The sequence below is a fragment of the Zalophus californianus genome, chromosome 1 (assembly GCF_009762305.2).
Source record: "Zalophus californianus isolate mZalCal1 chromosome 1, mZalCal1.pri.v2, whole genome shotgun sequence".
NCBI classification, from domain to species: Eukaryota; Metazoa; Chordata; class Mammalia; order Carnivora; family Otariidae; genus Zalophus; species Zalophus californianus.
The window spans coordinates 68,407,076-68,427,405 of NC_045595.1; the positions used below are offsets into that span (position 1 = coordinate 68,407,076).

The following is a 20,330-nucleotide window of genomic DNA, read 5'->3' on the forward strand; positions in this document are numbered from 1 at the left end:
CTGAGTATTTTTTATGTCCTTGCTTAAATCTTCTTCTGCCTGATTTTGCTGCAATGCTGGGGTTGGGGTGGCAGGACTCAAACTGTCAGAAAGCCAAGACAGAGGAGTAGGGAAGGGAAGGAAGTTGCAACATGCGGGTTCTCCGCTGGAGTGAGTTTTCCGGCAGGATCAGCTGTGACAGGCAGACAGAGAGCCCAGAGTTGCATGGCCCAGATGTGGAGCCAGCCAGAGCCTGCTGCTGAGCCCGGGCAGGGTCACCATGGGCAGATGGAGGGATAGAACACTGCTAGCTTCCAGTGTGGTGGCTTGGGACTTCCTAAGAAGCAATCTGAGATGGGCTTCTAGGGGACACAGGTCTTCTGGTTGGATGGTGGCCTCCTGGGGCCAGAAATCTCTCAATTAGCGATGCCATATCCTAGAAAAAGACTGCATTTCTCAGTGTCTCCATAAATGGTCATACTGATATGACCTACTAATATCATTGCTGTGATAAAAACTGTCATTTTATTACAGGCCCATGATGGACAGGTGCTGTGACTGCACACTTCATTTTTGTCCTTCCTACAGCTTTACGAAGTGAGCATTATTGGCCTCACATTACAGATAAGGAAACTGAGAGAGTGGAGATACCTCGCCAAGTCAGGATTCTCACCCAGGTCTTTCTGATGCCAAGCCCTGTGCTCTTCATGCAGCACATTTTTAATAAAGATGAGTTTCTTTTCTCCTCCAAGAGAGGATGAGCCTAGGGAAAGGGATGCTGTCCTGGAAACTGGGAAGGAAAGACAGCAAGTCAGAGTCCTGGGAAGATGGCTCACCATTCAAGGACAAGCCAACAGGGAGGCTGTATATCCAGGCAGGGAAAGGCAGAGGGAATGGGAGAGTGCTGGCCATTCTGAAGCCCAGAGCCAGGAGATTTCTGAGAATTCTGCTGGACAGCAAATCTATGGGAAAAGAGCAGTGCCAAGACTTGAGGAATTCGGGCCACCAGAAACACATGGAACGTTGGCTTATGAGAATGGCCGCCAAGGAAACAGGAGACCTTCCTTTGGCATGCAGTGCCTGGAGGGGAGGAGAAAGGGCAGAGGAACACCCACAGAGGTGACAAGTAGCAGTGCCAGTTGCAAACCCTACAGGGATATGAAATGAGGACTCCTGCTAGACAGACCTTCATGCTTCCCTTTGGTTCTAAGAGAACAGAGCAGCCCCCAGTGAGCCTGTGAGCTGGGAGATGTCAGAAGAAAGCTGCCCTAAAGCAGGGTTATTTTTAGACCATCTTCACACCCAACCCTATTCTGTGGTGGGGTTAGCGTGTCTCTACATACGTATAATACTGTACTTTGCATTGGCTCCCCAGTCCAGTATGGTAGCTTTAAGTTGACATGCCTCCCTTGCCCCTGCCACCACCTTAAAAGGGGATTTCAAAAGTCTTTTAGGATGCATGGTCCTTGTTTTGGGCTGCCTGGGCCCTCCCCTCTTCTTTTCCATTCCATCTTGCTCTGAATCCTGCCACTCTCTGCTTCATCATCCAGCCTTCCCTTTCTATCCTTACCTTGCTCTTGCTCCCCTTGAACTTAGCCCTGCCTTCCTCTCTCAGAGTGAGGTTAATCTGCATATAAGAAAGAAACCCAAAGAAACTGGAAAAACAAGATAAGCAGTGATTAAACGGGATAGAAGTTGATTTCTCTTTCACATAAGAGAAATTCAGTGGTGGGTTCAGGACTAGCGTGATGGCACCCCCATGTCACTGAGGACCCAGGCTCCTATGTTTCTGATCTACACAGCTTCCCAAGCTCAAATCATCAATCGAGATGGCGGACAGAGCTCACGCCATCATGAGCACCGAGTGAAATGGGGGAGGAAAAGCAGAAGGACAAAAAGGGTGCCCCTTCTGGCTGAGAGAGTTCCTTCTAAGCACCCTGTGTCACACAAGTCTCTTCCACTTTTATCTCATGGGCAAGAATGCAGTCATATGGCCACATCTAGCTGTAGGAGGTGTGGGGAAGCATGGTCTTTATTCTGGGAAGCAATGGCTCCGGTTCTGTCATTGAGGCAGAAGAGTGGATATCTTCCTTCCCCCGCTTCTCGTGCCTCCTCCTCTGCAATGACCAGGCTCACCATCAGTCATGGTTTGGGTTTCCTTCTGGGTTCAGTATCTTTAGCTGCCTGAGTATGGAAGAAAATTAACACATGTCTAACCTGAACTTAGCACCAAGATCATAGCCAGGCTTTCAGCTTATCCCTCTTCTTGCAGGCACAGCATTACTTCCCACTGTGTTTGCTCAAGCCCCCTGTGTGGACCCAGACACCCTGTGTTGTGATTACACCCAGGGGAGGCAGAGCACTACAGCAGCTGAAGACAGATGCAGTTTGTCCTGAATTTTTTCTTTTTTTATTTAGTGAACCAACCTTTACAGATAGAATTAGAAGCAAGAAAATAGAAATCCTGGGGCACGTAAAAGATAAACAATCCCCACTCCAACTGTAGAAGCTCTTTTAGGCAAAAACAAGTAAAAATACACAAAATGAAAAAGCTCAAAAGTTACAGCCTCAAGGTATCCACATTCAGTGACTTTTCAGTCTAAGTAAAAGAACCGTCTTAAAAATAGGCCGATTCCCAGTGTGTAAAGATATAAAAGCGGTATTTTATTTCCATTAATTTACTTTAAACATTCAAATGTATGTTTACCTCTGAATCCCATCAGTCAAACAATGAAATAAAGCCATGTTAATGAGGGAAACTATTTGGAATCAGTACTTACAGGAGCGGTCTTACAACAGTGTTACTATCCAGTTTATTTTGCATATATTTTCATACATAATAATCACAGTATATTTTAGAACATCAGAGAGGTCTGGATACACATAGCTGAGTGGTTATAAATGGTGACACTGTTTACACCTTATCCCACAACCACGGTTATCTCTGCTGAGTGGTATACACAGTAGGAACAGCTTCTATGTGAACCTGCCCAGCCCACGGTGGGTAAATGACACTTGACAGTTCAGGTTAAGCCACCGGTGGCTTCAAAACATTAAAATATAGTCCATAAGAAGAAACAGACCCATAAATACAGAGAGTTGGTGGTTGCCAGAGGGCAGGGGGCTGGGGGGATCAGCAAAATGGGTAAAGGGGAGTGGCAGGTACAGGCTTCCAGTTATGGAATGAATACATCATGGGGGTGAAAGGTATAGCGTGGGGAACATAGTCGGTGGTATTGTAATTGCGCTGTATGGTGACAGATGGTGGCTACACTTGTGGTGAGCGCAGCATGCATGACATACAGAGTTGTTGGATAACCATGTTGTACACCAGAAGCTCGTGTACCATTGTGTGTCAACTACACTTCAACTAAAAAAATTTCAGAAAAAATACATAGTACGTAACATGTTTGAATGCAATACTGTTTTGTCTTAGAGTTTCATAAATAGTTAAGTGTATTAAAGATGAAATACAACCCGGCATCCACAGAACCCCTGGAATACTGCAGGCCACAGTGGTATCTCTGAGTGGAGGTTCTTATGATTGTGTCTCACCACAGTTGCCTGCATCGCACTCCCCTTCCCTCCAAGTCCTGCTGCTTCTTCTCAAGTTCCATCTCGTCTGCACTTCCAAAGCAGGGCCAAGGACGCTTCCTTCTTGCTTTCCTGCCAACACTGCTGCTCTTTGCTTCATCCCCCCCTTTCTCTGTTTTCTGCCTGTACAGCTTCTCTCTGGTGACCCCATGTTCCGCTCTTCACATCCTTTGTTGCCATGTCCTCGGAGGAGGTATGGGTGGAGCAGGCAGGATGCGGGGTTAATAGGAATAAATCACATTTTTTCCCTTCCTTTGATTACTCTCTGTATCCACCCTGGAGAAGGAAGAACCCTAAAGTGTCTTCCTTCTGTAGCACGAGAGGAGAAACCAATGTGCAAAGTGGTCTCTGCCAAAAGGCAGAAACCTTTTATTCTTGCGGAAGGAGAGAGGCCATGATGTAGTTTATAAAATACAACAACCAGATCTTAGGCACCTAAGCTGTGTGGGTGCCTTACAGATTAGAGACTGGAGGGTTCCGACTTGTCTGAAGTCTTCCTCCAAGATTAGAACATGGGCCCTCACCGGGCAGCCTCCTACTAGAAAGAAAGAACCTTTTCAGTGTTTTCTATGGCCAGCCATGGCTTCCTTACCAACCATGGGTGGTGGCCTACTGTGGGAAAGGGAACTTGGGGCTTTGGGTGAGATGTCTGCTCTCAAGCCCAGGTTCCATTATTCATGAGCTTTGTGGGACTGAGCAGGTTTCTTAACCTCTCCATGCCTCAGTTTCCTGGTCTGTAAAATAGGAAGGTCATAGCTGCCTGCCTCTACCACATGGGAAACTAGATGGAATCAGTATCTTTGACAGTTCTGTGTACCTGTGGAGGTTACACATGGTCATTTTAGGCAGGTGGGCAAACTTGAGAGCTGGTAAGCAGCATACTAACTAAAAAATAAAAGATGCTTAAATTCCTACCTCTTTCCTCAGCCTTGTCTGGTTCGTATTCTAAATTCAGCTCCTATTGTATTTGGCCCCACTGCCAGAAGCACTAAAATCTATTGATGTCCATAAGCATCAAATTTATTCACAACCTAACCTTATTTTCATAAAGAGAAAACATAGATCTCTTAGGCCATTCTGTAGATGCTGGTGTTGGGGAAGATATTTATAAGAAACTTTTTGAGTTTTTCTGTGAAACCATGTGATGATTTAAGATTCTCATTTAATTAAGTGTATCTTTCGCCCTTTTTACTCATATGAGCAAAATTATTAGTGATTTGTAAACATTTCCAAAATTCCTGAGATCAAAATACTGTCTTAGAATGCTTCTTGGTATAATTTATTAGGGTTTTAGCCCTGTGCCAAAGAAAGCTCAAAAAAAAAAAATAATAGACCCACATTTTTAATGTGAAACAGTATACATAATTCACCAAAATAAGGCTTTTAAGTTTCTTTGACCCTTACTTTGTAAATTTTATTTTTCCCAGCAAGCATATAGGCATTCAGCAGAAACTCCCTGGGGTCTTGTAGACAGAACAATTACCACCATTAGTATGGTTCTGAGCAAAACAGTGGGGAAGAACCTGTGCTCTGCAGGGGACACCCAAAGACCACTGTTCCTTGGACAGGCACCCCTCTCCTGGGCCTTAATTCCCTTACATGTACAGTGAGGACACTCAGTTTGTAACTCCCCCCACTGCCTCATCCTCCCACCATCTGGCTATGGCCGTTTGTCTTCCTGGGCAGGTCATATAAATCAAGACATGTTACAATGGGGTTTAAATGCTGGTGACCTTTGCAGACCTTAACCTGACTGTATACATTTTGTTTGATCCATACAGTATTTTAAAACTGGAAAGCTTACATAAAAATCCAATTGGGAGCTTTTATTGAAAAATCAGAGTATGTACAACACCAGCTCTCCATTACAGCTTTGGTCGAGGCTTGAGTTATGGCCACCCCTTTGTTGGGTCAGAGAGTCTGGGGTCTCCTGCTCCCTACCTACCCTGGTCTGGCTCACTCAGGCCACCTGCCCAGGATTTGTGCTCACCAGAGTTTGGTAATCCTTATAGAGTAGCTGTTTTGTGCCGTCTCAGCCTATCCATAGTCATGCTATTGGCTAAAAATGCCTGGGAGCACTCACCTGGGCCCCAGTGAGCTTCCCACAGACATCTCCCCTTTCCAAACTAATGTTACCCCTGGATCGACCCTTGTGGTTCTTATTTGATTGCAGTATGCCCTTCAACAATGACCATCAGGAAACTTTGAAAAAATAAAGGTTATTACTTACAAGATCTGGAAATTACATAGCCCACCTGGGACCACACAGCAAGGTCATGGGAGAGAGAGTGAGCAAGCAAGAGAGAGCACACACAGGGGCCAGGCTTCTGCCTTTACTGGGGTCAAGGGTGGGAGCCTAGCTAGGCTCAATCCTTATTGGTAAATTTAAAATTTAAGAGTGGGAATTTAAAGCACAGGAAGAGAAAAAACAAGTGGCCTAAATGGTCAATTATCAAAATCAACCAAGATCTCTAAGACAAAGGAGACTCAGTAGGGGAAGGTGGCCTGGCAACATTGTTTATTTGAGACAGCCTTTAAGGATGCCTCTTTGAAATGGATTCCTCAGCAATCAAAGCTTAAAGCAGGCCCTCCTCTACAAAAACAAAACAGAACAAAAACTGTCAAGGCTTTACACTATAGTAGCAGAATTCATTCTGTTCTTCTTTCCAGTAGAGATTTGATTGTGAGTGGAAATATCTCTAAGAACGAAGAGATGGTTTTAAGTTTTCATGGGTCCATTTTGTTAAGCACAACTTAAGAAAAACCCTACCTTCCAAAGTTGCATGTTGTCCTTGCTGATTCCTCATGGAACTGTGCAGGCTGGTCTAAGAAAATCAGCTGTGGGTAAGTAAGAGTTCAGTTATGAATTGGTTCTCGCTTTTCATAGGCTACTGTAGTCTACCTGAGAGCCCCAGGGAGTGAGGGCCTGTCACCAGCAGGGTCAAGATATGACCCTGAGTGACATTTGAGGCTCCTGGGAGTAGCATTCCCAGAGCGTCTGCTGACGGGACATGGATTCTGGGGCCAGCAGTCACACGGCAGGGCACTGACAGAGGAGGGCAGGTCTAGCGGCCCCAGCATCCCCCGCTCCAAGGGAGTTAGTGCCAGAGGGTAGGCACCACACAGCTGGTTTAGTAGCATGGCCTGGTGAGCTCTGGAGCCAAGACAGCCCAGAGCAGGTTGTCTGCCATCTGCTGTTCCTCACCCAGCCCTGGGCCCTCCACACGTATCCTGCAGGGGCTTCTGAGCATGCTCTTGGCAATTGATCTGGTCTTGGACTTTGTGTCTTTTAAAGATTAATTATTGTGATGCTAATAAGGGAAACATTTAAGACTGAACACTTGTACCATCTTAACATACCTCTTTTTAAATTTCATTAGAGAAAGTTACTTCACAAACCACTCTTAACTGTTGTCTGGGCTCCCTGTCTCACCACTTCCCTATAAGTGTGCCTCTGAAGGTCACTGATGTGAATAACTCTAGTAGGACACCCTTTGGTTCTTCGATTGCCTGACCTCTTGGTGGCATTGGACAAAGCTGAGCATGCTGTCCTTGAAGAAGTTTTCCTCCCCCTGACCCGCAGCCCCCTTTCTTCCTACCTTGTCTGCCATCCTTAGAGGTAGGTATGTGGCTTGGTCCAGGACTCCTTATCTTACCTCTGTTCTTTCCTCCGAGCTTATCTCAGACACTCGCATCTCTATGCGGGCGACTGCTATATTCTCATTTTCTGCCCAGATTTCTCCTCTGAGTCTCAGACCTGTGTGTCTTGCTTGTTACACGTCTCTGCTCCAGTATATTCATAGCTGCTGGTGGTGTCCCACCCAGGTCCCCATCACCACCAGGCCTACCCATCCCCTAGCTGCTGCAACAGTTAAGAGTTGTTAGCAGCCCCTTTTCCTCCTTTCTGTCTCTACCTCACCCCAAGGGAAGATCTCTGCCAGTGCCCAGCTGACATGGGGTCATGCTGCAAGGTGGGATGACTTTGGAGCAGTTTCTTCTCGAAAGCTCCCATGGGATCAGGCTGAAGCAGACCACTGAGACCTTGCTCAGCCGGTTCCCCTGTCCTGTCCAGTCTTTCTCACTTCCCTTCTCCTAAGGGAATTATGTTCAAGAGAATCCCCACCTCAAACTCTGCTTCTGGAAACTGGACTAAGACAACTGTCATATCAACAGCTCAAAATTACTGTATCTAAATGTCCCCCACCCCTTCACAGGGTATCTTATTAATGTGCACAAACTTTGAGTGTACCCAGTTAAAATTGGTGTCTCAGTCAAGCTACAGATTGTGCTGTATTTTACGGTCCAGTCAAGTTTCTTGTGAAGAGCTGGCCCAGGCTGATGGGCAGGGCCAGGTGTTATCTTCTCCAGATGGGAAAAGTGAGATTTTAAGAGGATAGGTACAACGTAGATCTTGTGATGATTTCTGGGACCACAAACACAGTTCCCTTCATTGACGTAATTACAGAGATGTAATGCTGTATTTTGGATTTCTGTCATTTGTGATTTCTCCCTTTTGGAACTCATTATCCAAAGCAACTTAAGATGTTAGTCTATACTCTTAGACTATACAACTTTCAAGTAAAGCTGAAAGGGGACTTAGAGATTACCTAAGAAGCCAAATACAAACTCGCACTCCCTTGCACATCTAGGAGCAGAGCAGACATCACTAATCAAACATGGCACGCATTCCTAGAGGGTCCAAATGTGCCCTCAGAATCCAGCTTAATATAGTCTTACTATAGTCTTCCAGATGACCACTTCTGGTCCATGAGACAAATACATAGGGAGATACAGATATAGGCACAAATTGAAACAAATATATAAATTGAACTTATTCATAACCTTTATCAGGTTCAATCCCTTTATTGAATATCTGAGCAAACTGGGTTCTCACTAAGATAAGTGACTTGCCCAGGGAGAGGCAACCTGTTGGCAGACAAGTCAGCTCTCAAACCTAGCCCTACAGACTAATGATTCTGTGTTCTTTTGGATATCCTGTACACATATTTGCATCTCTATTCCTTTTGTTTGAATACTTACCCCACCAGAAGTTTTGCTGATGAAGATACACTCATAATTTCCAAATCCACTTAATCAGGTAGATTTTCTGGAAAACAGTAAAGAATCTAAGGCAAACGATATACCACTTTTTTTTCTGAATGTGAACAATGTTGGACAAGGAAATTATTTACTCTGGGAATTCCAGATAAATTTTGTGTGTTTTGTGGGGGAGGAGTCTATTTAGTTTTCAGTTTAGCAGATTAAACTCCTTTTTTTTCTCACCATTTAGCTTAATGAGTAATCACCTTGTGGAAGCTTGTTTTGTTCATTTGTGCCCGTGCAGTTGGAGTTGGGTGTTACTGTGCGTATTCATTGGCAATTCAGATAACAGAGTGAAGCACAAGGAGGCAGACATGAATTTTTCATGCAAATGAGTTCTAAGAGAATTGAGACCCATGTGAACTTTAAACCGAAAGCTTTCTCTTTGTCTTACGAAATGTGTCAGTCCTAGCCCAGCAGGGTGTTTATGGATTACTGTTTTCTGTCCCTTCCTTGAAGACACCCCTTCTTCAGCTACTATGTTATTACATGACTGACACTGACTGATTTCTTAGTTTCATCCATGCTTGTGCCTTCTTCCTTTCTCCCTGACTTTTGACATGCCCCAATATTCAGTCCTCAGTACTCTCTTTGTTCTTTCACCCTCAAAAATATCCTCCCAGAGCTCCAGTCTGCTTCATTGCATCCGCTAAACTTGCTCACTTTGTATTCTTTCACCACTTCAAGTTAGTGAGTCAAACCCAAACTCATCATATGCTCACCTTGTCCTCAACATGACTTTCTTCTTTATGTCCACAGTATGAGCATTTTGTTAGTCAGTCATGAACCTGAAGACAGTGGTGGTCTTTGGATCCCCTATTTCCTGTATCCTGATATTCTAGGCCCCAGGTCCTCTCAGATGTTTTCATCACACTGTGACTCACAGCCACGTCAGCCCCTCTGCTCCCCCTACCACCTCCCTGGTCCAGGCCTGTGCGGGATGAGTCCTTTGTCTGCCCCCCTCCCAGCGTTCATGCTTCCAGCAGCCCTGGAACTGTAGCAATCCAGGGATTCCTAAAAGGGCTCACTTCCAGCTACAGTGCCTTAACATTGTGGACAATCAAGTCGATAAAGTGATCGTAAAAGATAAATAGCATGAGAAAAAGGAAGGAAGGAAATGATTGCAAATAACAGTACACCTCACCTACCTAGTGGTCGATCCCAGAAACCCCACTGCCATCTTTGACTTCTGTGAATTCCAACATTCAGTGAGGCCTACTTCTTAAAAAATCTCAAATTAGTTTTTTCCTCTTCATTCCCATTGCTTTGGTCTCCACTTATAGTCTCAGCCTCAGTAACCATCACTGTACAAAAGTCCCACCTAATTTCCTTCCCCTAAGCCACCTAGCACTTTCTTTTTTTTTTTTTTTTTAAGATTTTATTTATTTGAAAGAGAGAGAGAGCCTGAGAAGGGGGAGGGGGAGAAGCAGACTCCCCTACTGAGCAGGAGCCCGACCTGGGGCTCGATCCCAGGACCCTGGGATCATGACCCAAGCCGAAGGCAGTTGCTCAACCGACTGAGCCACCCAGGCGCCCCAGCTAGCACTTTCTAATCTACTGTCTTGTGTCAGGCGTTCCCTCTTTGAAGCAGATCTCACTTTGGTGAAGACCATCATTGTCCTCTTACCATTTCCTTTTACAAAAGCCCACTCTTTAGATGGCCTCCAAGCCCCTTTAGGACCAGCCACAGCCCCCACCCCTGGCTTGTTCCCCTCCCTCCATTTCTGACTCCACACACCAAACCAACCACTTTTCCCTTCTCAGGCTCCATGTTCAGTTTTGTGGCTACACTTTTGTGCAAAATGACCTCCCCACCTATGATGTCTTCTTCCAAATACCACATGGTATCACTTCTATGTGGAATCTTAAAAAGTCACTCATAGAAAACTGAGAATAGAAAAGAAGTTGTCAGAGGTTGGGGATGGGTGAAATAGGGAGAGGTTATAACTCGAAGATACAAACTTTGAGTTATAAGAAAAATGGATGAGTTCTGAGGATCTAATGTATAACCAGGTGACTATAGTTGATAATATTGTAATACATAATTGAAATTTGCTGGGAGAGTAAAACTTAAGTGTTCTCACCAAAAATAGAAATAAAAATATATAAAATAAAGGTTAATATATGAGGCAGTGGACATGTTAATTAACTCAGTGGTTGAGAATCCCCTCACAATGGACACATACAAATATTACCTTGTACACTACAAATATATTGTGATCGTATTTGTTAATTACACCTCAGGAAGAATGAAGGGGGGGAAATTGGAAGGCGAGACGAACCATGAGAGACTATGGACTCTGAAAAACAAACTGAGGGTTCTAGAGGGGAGGGAGATGGGGGGATGGGTTAGCCTGGTGGTGGGTATTTAAGGAGGGCACGTTCTGCATGGAGCACTGAGTGTTATATACAAACAGTGAATCACGGAACACTACATCAAAAACTAATGAGGCAGTGTATGGTGATTAACATAACATAATAAATAAATAAATAAATAAATAAATAAATAATTACACCTCAGTAAAGCTGGGGAAAAAATCTCCCTCCATTCTGCTGGCAGACTCCTGTACATCTTTCCAGACCTAGCTCAAGCCCCACAGCTTCTATAAACCGCACTCTGCTTCTCCTGGTCTGCTACCTAGCATTTTATACACTTGTCTGTAGCACCTTGGACATTGTTCGGTAGCTACCTTGTCTCTGTGTTTGCCACTCTCTTGAGGCTGCGAGCTCTAATTTGCTTTATATCCCCAAAACCTGACAGGGAGCCAGACACAGAATAGGAGCTTAACCATGTTGAGTGAATGAATAAACCAATAAATGAATGAATGTTCCACATATAAAGGAACCAACTAAAAAATTTCTTTTTTGTTAGAGAACACGTGTAAAGTATATTTTTAGAGTGTGAGTTAGCAGAAGTGCTAGAAGTGATTCACATTAATTAGAGATACTCTGTTTTGGCAAGAAAATATTTTTGAGCATTCAGATGGGATTAGTAAACACAACAATTAGTATCTCTAATAGGTGATAGAGATGTATGTTTTGAACTGGCATATTTTGAGATTTTTTTAAGTTGCTTTTATATTTGAATCCATATGTTTTAATTATATTTAATACCAATTTATCCTTATCTATTATTACTTAACTTTTAGACATGTGATAATTCCAACAAATAGTTACAGTTGTTTAAATTAGTCAATTGAGTTTATTTCTAAAAATAGAATTTATACTTCGTTATACCTTTTGAGTTTTCTGTATCGATGTTGCCTTTGGTCCAAGGTGAGCTGTTGTGTGACAGGTCCTACCAGATGGTGCTTAAATTCCAAATGAAGGTGAATATGAAAGGTAGGAGCAGACAGGTAACCAGCTTTGGGATCTGGCACATGTTAGTTTGCACCTGTTTACCTGTCTGTGGGATGAGGAGGGCTGTACTAGGATATAAGCTTTTCCTTGAGCACAAACAGTCTGGAAATCGAGATCGGTTACATCCAGGAAAAGCTGTGAATATATTAAATACTATATTTTATACGTAGAATAATTACTTTCCTGGGCTTCTCTGATTTTCCTGATTTGCTGTTTTGATACTTGTACATGGTGTTCTAAAATTGGTTGCATTTACAACGGTTCAAAACCTTTGGGATGCAGCAAAGGTAGTCCTAAGAAGGAAGTATATGGTAATACAAGCCTTTCTCAAGAAACAAGAAAGGTCTCAAATACACAACCTAAGCTTACACCTAAAGGAGCTGGAGAAAGAACACAAATACAGCCTAAAACCCAGCAGGAGAAGAGAATTAATAAAGATTAGAATAGAAATCAATGAAATAGAAACCAAAAGAACAGTAGAACAGATCAACAAAACTAGGAGCTGGTTCTTTGAAAGAATTAATAAGATCAATAAACCCCTGGCCAGAATTATCAAAAAGTAAAGAGAAAGGACTCAAATAAATAAAGTCATGAATGAAAGAGGAGAGATCACAACCAACACCAAAGAAATACAAACAATTATAAGATAATATTATGAACGACTATATGCCAACAAATTACGTAATCTGGAAGAAATGGATGCATTCCTAGAGTTGTATCAACTACCAAAACTGAACCAGGAAGAAATGGAAAACCTGAACAGACCCATAACCAGCAAGGAAATTGAAACAGTAATCAAAAATCTCCCAACAAACAAGAGTCCAGGACCAGACAGCTTCCTAGGGGTATTCTACCAAACATTTAGAGAAGAATTAATACCTATTCTTCTGAAGCTGTTTCAAAAAATAGAAATGGAAGGAAAACTTCCAAATTCTTTCTATGAGTCCAGCATTACCTTGATCCCAAAACCAGACGAAGACCCCACCAAAAAGGAGAATTATAGACCAATATCCCTGATGAACATGGATGCAAAAATTCTCACCAAAATACTAGCCAATAACATCCAGCAGTACATTAAAAGGATCATTCACCATGACCAAGTGGGATTTATTCCTAGGCTGAAAGGTTGGTTCAATGTCTGCATATCAATCAATGTGCTACGCTACATTAATAAAAGAAAGGACAAGAACCATATGATCCACTCAATAGGTGCAGAAAAAGCATTTGACAAAGTACAGCATCCTTTCTTGATTAAAACTCTTCACAGTGTAGGGATAGAGGGAACATACCTCAGTGTCATGAAAGCCATATACAAAAAGCCCACAGTGAATTATCATTCTCAGTGGGGAAAAACTGAGAGCTTTTCCCCTAAGGTCAGGAACACGACAGGGATGTTCACTCTCACCACTGTCGTTCAACATAGTACTAGAAGTCCTAGCCTCAGCAATCAGACAACAAAAAGAAATAAAAGGCATCCAAATAGGCAAAGAAACAGTCAAACTCTCACTCTATGCAGACGACATGATACTTTATGTGGAAACCCAAAAGACTCCACCCCCAAATTGCTAGAACTCATACAGGACTTTAGCAATGTGGCAGGATATAAAATCAATGCAGAAATTAGTTGCGTTTCTATACACTAACAATGAGACAGAAGAAAGAGAAATTAAGGAGTTGATCCCATTCACAACTGCACCAAAACCCATAAGATACCTAGGAATAAACCTAACCAAAGAGGCAAAGGATCTATACTCAGAAAACTATAGAACACTCATGAAAGAAATTGAGGAAGACACTAAGAAGTGGAAAAATATTCCATGCTCCTGGATTAGAAGAACAAATATTGTTAAAATGTCTATGCTACCTAGAGCAATCTATACATTCAAGAAATCCCTATCAAAATACCATCACCTTTTTCATAGAGCTGGAACAAATAATCCTAAAATTTGTATGGAACCAGAAAAGACCCCAAATAGCCAGAGTAATGTTGAAAAAGAAAACCGAAGCTGGTGGCATCACAATTCTGGACTTCAAGCTCTATTACAAAGCTGTGATCATCAAGACAGTATGGTACTGGCACAAAAACAGACACATAGATCAATGGAACAGAACAGAGAACCCAGAAATGGACCCTCAACTCTATGGTCAGCTAGTCTTCAACAAAGCAGGAAAGAATATCCAATGGAAAAAGGACAGTCTCTTCAGCAAATGGTGTTGGGAAAATTGGACAGCCACATGCAGAAGAATGAAACTGGACCATTTCCTTACACCATATATAAAAATAGACTCAAAATGGGTGAAAGACCTAAGTGTGAGACAGGAATCCATAATATCCTAGAGGAGAATACAGGCACCAACCTCTATGACCTTGGCCATAGCAACTTCTTGCTAGACACATTTCCAAAGGCAAGGGAAACAAAGGCAGAAATGAACTATTGAGACTTCATCAAGATAAAAAGCTTCTGCACAATGTATTGTATGGTGACTAACGTAACATAATAAAATAAAATTTAAAAAAAAAAGCTTTTGCACAGCAAAGGAAACAGTCAACAAAACCAAAAGACAACCGACAGAATGGGAGATGATATTTGCAAATGTCTTATCAGATAAAGGGCTAGTATCCAAAATCTATAAAGAACTTATAAAACTCGGGGCCACCTGGGTGGCCCAGTTAGTTAAGCGGCTGCCTTCGGCTTGGGTCATGATCCTGGGGTCCTGGGATCTAGCCTCACGTCTGGCTCCCCGCTCAGCGGAGAGCCTGCTTCTCCCTCTCCCTCTGCCTGCCACTCTGCCTACTTGTGCTCTCTGTCAGATAAATAAATAAAATCTTAAAAAAAAAGAACTTATTAAACTCAACACCCAAAGAACAAATAATGCAATCAAGAAAGGGGCAGAAGACATGAACAGACATTTCTCCAAAGAAGACATCCAAATGGCCAACAGGCACATGAAAAAATGGTCAACATCACTGGGCATCACAGAAATACAAATCAAAACCACAATGAGATACCACCTCACACCGGTCAGAATGGCTAAAATTAACAAGTCAGGAAATGACAGATGTTGGCGGGGATGTGGAGAAAGGGGAACCCTCCTACACTGTTGGTGGGAATGCAAGCTGGTGCAGCCACTCTGGAAAAAAGTATAGAGGTTCCTCAAAAAGTTGAAAATAGAGCTACCCTATAACCCAGCAATTGCACTAGGTATTTACCCCAAAGATACAAATGTAGTGATTCGAAGGGGCACCTGCACCCCAATGTTTATAGCAGCAGTGTCCACGATAGCCAAACTATGGAAAGAGCCCAGATGTCTGTTGACAGATGAATGGATAAAGAAGATGTGGTATCTATATATAATGGAATACTACTCCGCCATCAGAAAATGACATCTTGCCATTTGCAACAACACAGATGGAACTAGAGGGTATTATGTTAAACTTAATAAGTCAATCAGAGAAAGACAGTTATCATATGATCTTATTCATATGTGGAATTTAAGAAACAAAACAGAGGATCATAGGGGAAGAGAGGGAAAAATAAAACAAGATGAAATCAGAGAGGAAGATAAACCGTAAGAGACTCTTATTCATAGGAAACAAACTGAGGGTTGCTGGAATGGAGGGAGGTGGAGTATGGGTAACTGGGCAATGGACATTAAGGAGAGCACATGATGTAATGAGCACTGGGTATTGTAAAAGACTGATGAATCACTGACCTTTACCTCTGAAACTAGTAATACATTATATGTTAATTAATTGAATTTAAATAAAAAAACAAAGTCCTAGGACACAAAAAAAATAAAACTTGTTGCACACATACTCTCTGACACCATTATAACCAGCACATTGCTATCAAGTGCTCACATGAGCAAGCTATAGTTCTAGATGCTATACAAGCAAAAGATTCCACTCATGTCCATGGGCTGCTCATCATTCAAATATAGAACACAACATGTGCTGACGCCCTCCAGAAAGTAACCCGAATAAAGTGTGGATGCCTCTCCTTCTGTGCCTCAAAAATGTTTTGTAGGCCTTTCTGTAAGCAATTCTGCCAAATGCCTTACACATAGTATGCATTTTATAAGGGTGATTGACATTCCTTTTTGTGGAAGCATGAGTTATAAAAGGAAGTCTTTCCTTTTTCTCTGGGAAGGGAGATGTCAAAGAAATATAATATTATAAAAGGCTTTAAAAATATTTCTGTAGGTTTTCCAAGTTTCCCTTCTGTATTCAGATTTGCAGAAGGTAGTTCATTATAGAGTAAGAAGGGGAGTTCCAGCTCAGGAGGGTCAACTGCATGAGCATCAGAGGGGTAAGCGCCTTAACATCTCTGCCGCATCACCAGTGAAATTTGACATCTCTCCATAGGCCGACCTGTACAGTGACTTCTTTTAGATGGAGAAATCAAATATTAATAGAAGTAGGTGTTCACATACAATGCACGATGCCTTAAATATCAGAATATGCATGGTGGTCTGCAGTGTAGAGATTTTCTGAGCCTGTGTCTATCCCAGGTAAATGAGAGAATGAAGTCTGGAACATTTCTGTTTCATTCACAACAGCCTGGAGAGTGATGACAGCTCCACTTCTCATGGGAGAGTTTTCTTGCTCAAGGTCAGATCTATATCAACAAGCCCAACAGCAGGAAGAAAATTCTCCAGGGAAAAAGTGTCTGTTTCTGTGGATGCTATGGCCTGCAGGTTTGACGGGCTCCGGAAGTGGTGTCTGTGCTCAGCCACAGAGAAATTTTTATTTGCATATATTAGTATTTGAATGATGAACAAGAACATTCCAGAATCTGAAATATTATATTTATCTCTTATTTAGATATAAAAAAAAGAAGAATCCTGTTCCCTCATCATATGTGTTTGAATTCTCCTTTAACTTTCCTGTGGTGCTTTATCTTCGGTAAATTATAAGCAGCAAAAGGCAGAATGTCTTACTCTGCATAATCAAAATTTACAGATGCAAAGTAAGAGTTGGTCAAGTGTTTGGTTGTTTTGCATATGGGTTTTCCATAATGGTAGAAGCCTAAGCAATTGACTGTTAGGAGGTTTTTATATTCATCCAGTGCTCTTGTTTTACTGTAATCCCCATCCCACTGGCTGAACTTGCTTGGGAAGGAAGAGTACACACTGAAACATGCAATCCAGGCCATGCCTTCTGTGTCGAGGACAAAGGAGGCCACCACTGTCCTCCTCTGAGGAATTCATTGTCCTATAGAGGGCACATGAACAAATGATTACAATACAGTGTAATGAGTGCTGTGAGGGAGTTAGGCACAGAGTGCTAGTCATGCCTGGCAGTACTGGAAATGTGGTAGAGAAGGGGACATTTGAAGTGGGTCTGGAAAGAAAAGGAGGAGAAATGTGCTGGTAAGGAAGTGGGGAAGACACGTCGGGGAGAGAACCCAAGCCAGCTCCAGGGAGTGCCATACAGCCAGAGTCATCATCACGCCTTTCTAAGTAGTGGTGAAGGGTAGCTGTGTATTTTCAATGCTGGTCACTCTTCATGAATTGTCGCAGGTGGCTTGGAGTAGAGTCTGTTGCGTGGCACAGCTGCTGATGCTGAGGGCCCGAGCTAAGGGGAGATGTGTTTAAGGGATATCATAGTGCTAAATGGATAGGATTTGGTGGGCGATCACAAGCAAAAATAAGAAAAAGGGAAGGTTTGGGGATTCCTCTTAGGATTCCAGAGAGGCCTCGGGATAGAATTTAGTGCTCTTTGGGGAGAGATCTGAGATGGAAATAATAACTATAATCTTAGACAGCTGGAGGTAGGTCCCAGTTAAGATGGCAAATGGAGACCTCGACTGCTCCAAACCTCATCTGAAGCTTAGGAGAGCAGGTGGGACCAAGGGTGTGAGAACCACTAGCACATGCACCATAATTTGTGACACACATGGGGCTCAACTCCTCAAAGGGGGAATGAAAACAAGATGAGGAATAAGGAACAAACTCTGGAGAAGACATAATGCAACATGAATTAATCTGGAGAGAAAACTATAGCTCCGAGGGAGTCTCTGGTAGCCAGAGAGCAGGGTGGTCAAGAGAGCCAATGTCAAGGTCAGATGGAATGGGGACTTCAAAAAATCTTTGGATATGACAGTATATGACTTCTACTCTCTGAAGATGTGTCAGTCGGGGTCCCATCAAAACCCTCTTAATATTTCATGGAGAGGTTTTTATATTCAGGAATTGGCCATAGAAGTATTAGAAGAGCTGGTAAAGCAACAGGAAAAACATGATGTTCCAGACATCAATAACCACAGGAGCTGCTTCTGCCTTCAGTGCTGGAGGAGAAAAGGAGAAAAAGTGTAACTCAGATTCCACAGGCCTGCATTTCATGGCTGTTGCCCCATTGTTGCTGAAGGAGCCCCCACCACCAAGAGGGGACCAAGGAACCCCATTTACCCACAGTTGCCTGCCTCTACTGGAACATAAAACAGAAAAATCGTGTCTCCCTCCCCAGTCTCACACGAATACCTCCAGTCTTCCAGCCTCCTTTGCTACAGGAAAGAGACCATGGAAAAACAAGAAAGATGCCTAGTTCCAGCAGCCAGTACCTGGGAGAGAGGACTAAAGCAATTGTGTTTATATACTAGGTGCTGTTATTTCTCCTTTATAAAAATGATGATGTGTGTAATACAGTTAAGAAATGGGCAGAAGACATGAATAGAAACTTTTCCAAAGAAGACATCCAGATGGCTAACGGATACGTAAAAGATGCTCAACATCACTCATCATCAGGGAAATACAAATCAAAACCATGATGAGATACCACCTCACACCTGTCAGAATAGCTAAAATAAATAACACAAGAAACAACAGGTGTTGGCAAAGATGTGAGAAAGGGGAACCCTCTTGCATTGCTGGTCGGAATGCAAACTGGTGCAGCCACTCTGGAGAACAGTTTGGAGGCTCCTCAAAAAGTTAAAAGTAGAGCTACCCTACTATCCAGCAATTGCACTACTAGATGTTTACCCAAAGGATACAAAAATACAGACTCAAGGGGTACGTGCACCCTGATGTTTATAGCAGCATTATCGACAATAGCCAAACTATGGAGAGAGCTCAAATGTCCATTAATTAATGAATGGATAAAGATGTGGTGTGTGTGTGTATATATATATATATATATATATATATATACACACACACACACAATGGAAGATTAACCATCAAAAAAATGAAATCTTGCCATTTGCAACAACATGGATGAAGCTAGAGAGTATTTTATGCTAAGTGAAATAAGTCAGTCAGAGAAAGACAAATACCATATGATCTCACTCATATGTGGAATTTAAGAAAGAAAACAGATGAACATATGGGAAGGGGGAAAAGAAAAAAAGGAGAGAGGGAAACAAGCCATAAGAGACTCCTAATGATAGAGAACAAACAGGGTTGATGGAGGGAGGTGGGTGGGGGATGGGCTGGATGGGTGGTGGGTATTAAAGAGGGCACTTGTGATGAGCACTGAGTGTTGTATGTAAGTGATGAATCACTGAATTCTACTCCAGAAACCAATATTGCACTGTATGTTAACTAAGTAAACTTTAAATAAAAAAATGTTGTCTAATGTGCCAATTCTTACAGGACTTGTTCCATTAAGTGAGGCACTATGTCTTGTTTTCTTTCTGTTCCCCATGCCTACTATAGTAGGTACTCAGTAAGTGTGAATTAAGTGAATAATTGGCAATCTAAACAATAGTGTCTATGATCATGAAGTGTTGCTACATAAGTATGGATCAGAATTGCTGTCTCTTTGATAGCAAACGAGTGACATGTGCTACCTCTTCTCCCTGCTACACCCATGGCAGACACTGCTAACTTATCGTGACTCTCTAGGTCCATTGAGCATGTGTACATCTTCTCAACACATGGTGCTTCACCCACTACCGGTCAATCAGAGTTGACATAGCAGTGGACCAAGAAACCATGAAATGTCGATAGGCTTTTCAGATGTCCATTGCAGTCATTAGTCATTTGGAACATGCAACTCAAAACCACAGTGAGGGGCGCCTTGTGGTAAGTTGGTTGGGCATCTGCCTTCAGCTTAGGTCATGACCGTGGAGTCCCAGGATCGAGTCCTGCATCCAGCTCCCTACTCAGAGGGGAGTCTGCTTCTCCCTCTGCCCTCCACACTGCTCATGCTCTCTCTCTTAAATAAATAAAATCTTAAAAACTACAATGAGGTACTACTTCACACCCACTAGTACCCAGTGCTCAAGCAACAAGTAAGTACTGGTCATTCTTCTCCAGATACAAGCACAAAAACCTTCTTGACATATAAACAAGTG

At 42.6% G+C, this 20,330-nt stretch overlaps 1 protein-coding gene and 1 long non-coding RNA gene across 4 annotated transcripts in view; one reads left to right on the plus strand and one right to left on the minus strand.

Annotated features, from left to right (window-relative positions):
- The window catches only part of LOC113918524 (myosin VIIA and Rab interacting protein), a 417,240-nt gene that overhangs the window by 162,372 nt on the left and 234,538 nt on the right, over positions 1 to 20,330 (plus strand). The window lies entirely within an intron of this gene.
- Positions 6,358 to 20,330, minus strand: part of LOC113918526 — a 33,736-nt gene continuing 19,763 nt past the window's right edge. The window contains exons 3-4 of the long non-coding RNA XR_003518597.1: positions 8,614 to 8,680; positions 6,358 to 6,411 (exon numbers count right to left, since the gene is read on the minus strand). This is a non-coding gene — a long non-coding RNA (uncharacterized LOC113918526). The remainder of the gene's footprint in view (positions 6,412 to 8,613; positions 8,681 to 20,330) is intronic.